Genomic DNA, 3,149 nt, shown 5'->3' with positions numbered 1-3,149 from the left:
GGGGGGGGGGGGTGCACAGCTATGTCCGGATTAGACATATACATCTTCATTTTCTGACAGTCAGCCACTCCATCTCTGGGTGAAAAGAAGCCATACCTGTGCGTTTGGAAGTCAAGGCCACAGCACAGAGGAGATGAGGTCACTTGGCGCTTGTGTAGTGTGAAGCAAGGTTTGGAAAGTTTTTTTTTTTTTTTTTTTGAACACCTCAATTCAGTTTACGCTTTTAATATGTCAAAGGAGGTCTTGTTTGCATACAGTATTAAATGCAGCACACCATATTGTCACAAAATAAACTATATATAGACATGAAGACAGTTCCTGAAATAACTCTTGATCTTGACACTTCCATCCTAGTGCAAAAAATGCAATGCAATCCATTATTTCTTGTGTGTTCTCCAGCTCAATTAGATGGTCAGTTTCAAATGACTAAAATGCAGTTTGTAAAGTGACACTTCTTGAATATGAAGATATTCCATATCCAACTCTTCCTCACTGCAACAGCTACAGACTGAAATATTTCAGCCTGTTTGACTAACTGATACAGATACTTGCCAACGTATAATCCACTACAAAAAGGAGGAAGTCAAGTCTCTTTTAAATCATATAACTTTCGGTTGCAATTAGGGCTTCAACTAATGATTGCTTTTGTTATTGATTCATCTGCAGAGTCTTTTTTTCAGTTCATTGTTTGGTGAATTAAACATCACAATATCCTAGAGCACACAGTGATGTCATCAAATCAGCCCAATACCTAAACATTTTAGTACATTGTCAAACCAAGAAAAGCAGCAGATTCTCACATTTGACAACCTGGAGTTATCAAATTCATTTTTTGCTTCATTTGGCATGATTCTTATATTTCAAAAAAATCCTTATTGTGTCTGTGCATATATACTGTATCCTGAAAATGTGTATCCCATATTAAAAAACTATTCTACATCATAAATGCTCAGCTACCGAGGAGTGCAAGAAGCTGCAACATTAAACTGTGTCATCACTTTAAAATACTGGTAAATGATAGGAATACTGTGTTTTCTGGTGCATGCTGGATGTTTTTTTTAATCTTGCGTTTTCTCATTTCCGGAGACTTGTGTCCAGCTGTCCTTCTGTACTGCTCAGTGGGGGGCAGATCCACAATGCGTAGATACTTGTATCATGCTGTAAGTTTATCTGGAACCCAGCATTCACCCCGGTATGTTCCCCCCTTGCTGCTCCCACCAAAGGCAACATTTAACTTGGCAGGCCGCCAGCCAGCTTAAGAATTGTCTAAATTTTCAGACTTGTCATTCAGGCGCTTGACACGCGACAAACTGCAAACCATACAGCCATGTTTGCATGTCTGGGAGCTCACTTCCATTCATAGTCATGAATTTGTAGAACACACTGTTCTCATTCACTTTCTCCACTTCAGGGAATTTCAAATTGCATTGCCATTGTGTCAAGTGGATTCTGTTCCTCATACACTCTCTTTGGTTTTTGCGCTGTTTTGTCCTTCTTTTCATGCTTCCTGTCCCACTCATCACACCTGACCAAGCTGCTAATTATGTCTGCTGACATGAACCACCATGTAATTTAAAATCCACTTCTCTCTCATAGTGTTTTGCTCTTTCTCTTTGCCTTCAGTCATCTCATTCATCACCTTCTATTCAGCTTTCCTCTTCCCCGCCACCTACTCGTCCTCTGTAATGCCGCTCTATCTGAACCTTCTCTTTACTACCTATATTACTTATATACGTACTGTGTGAGTAATTCATGTAACAACACCATGAACTTTTCTCGTTGTGGAGAGGCTTTTGAACCTTTAGAGGACTCTGGTTATGTGTGAGTGGATGCCTTTGAGTGTGGGCATATGTGATTAGTTATTTCACATGTCAAGATGACGACATGAACATGACCGTGTAAAAATTTACGTTTTACAAGAAGAACATGTTCCCTGACTGACAATGGCAGAGTCATTGTTTGAGACATTGAGTTTTTTTTGGTAGCATTGTAAAAAAAAACAAAAAAAAAAACGTTGTGCAACACAGGTCATGTGCATGCCAAGCAACACCTAGACTTTTGCTGATAAAGTGAAAATTACTTAATCACATTAACTGCTACAGATATTAACTTTGCTAGCAACAGGCGCACCGACATGTCTCTGTTCAGCTCAGCCTCTGACTGAACTCAGAACTTACTTTCTGTTATTGTACTCCAGTTTATCTCCTTCTCCCTGTCATCTATGTACTTTTATGAAACATTCATAATAATATACGCCGGAATGTGTAAGAATTTGCCACTGATGTTGAAACATTTTTAACTTGCACGGACATGTGTTTGTGTCACTTTGTACATCCCCAGGCAAATTTGTATATGATTGCCTCTTTACATTTACTTCATATGCAATCGTGCCACCTATAAATCTTTGCTTCACATTCCGTCTTAACACACAGTTCTAGTAGCACGAGAAGTGTCAGAGTCAGATCAGTTCAGTTACAAAACAGCCTCGACATTAGCCACCATAAGCCAGTGGTCATACAAGTAGGGCTGGGTATCGTTCAAGTTCAAGTTTTTAATACCGCAACCGATACCAATACTGTGACTTTGATACCGGTTTGTGAACAATACTTTTTCATTACCAATTTTATGACATCAATTTTAAACAAAATTACAAAGTTATGGCACAAAAGCTCCTACTACATGTGCCCCATCTCTGTGCGTAACAGCGTGTATTATTACAGCCAATCAGCAGCATTATTGGATCTTGGTAGAAGCATGCGTATTGGCTCACTGATGCCGATGAGATTTACTCCTTTGGTATTAAATTTGGTATTAAATGACAAGTTATTTTTTTCGATACTACGAAGGCAATTGGGTTTTTGCCTAAAAACCCAACGCACTGCGGACTTTTCCCGCCACAGACTCACGTCGGTAAATTAGGGAATGAATTTGCGTTCCCGGGGGCGGTTCAGCAAAAAGAGGAGGCGTGTTCTGGCGCAAACCTTCCCTGGTGCTATTTTGCTGTTTCAGAAAACAATTCCGCCACAGACTAGGAAAAACCTTTAGTCTAAAGTCAGTGGCGCGTGATTCAGATGCTATTCAAGGGCGAATGCTTGGAAGTAATGTACATACACTTTGCTTCTCTCATCTCACAGACCCAGCAGTTCCCA

The sequence above is a fragment of the Etheostoma spectabile genome, chromosome 18 (assembly GCF_008692095.1).
Source record: "Etheostoma spectabile isolate EspeVRDwgs_2016 chromosome 18, UIUC_Espe_1.0, whole genome shotgun sequence".
In the NCBI taxonomy this organism is placed as follows: domain Eukaryota; kingdom Metazoa; phylum Chordata; class Actinopteri; order Perciformes; family Percidae; genus Etheostoma; species Etheostoma spectabile.
Note: the sequence above shows the minus strand (reverse complement) of the source record.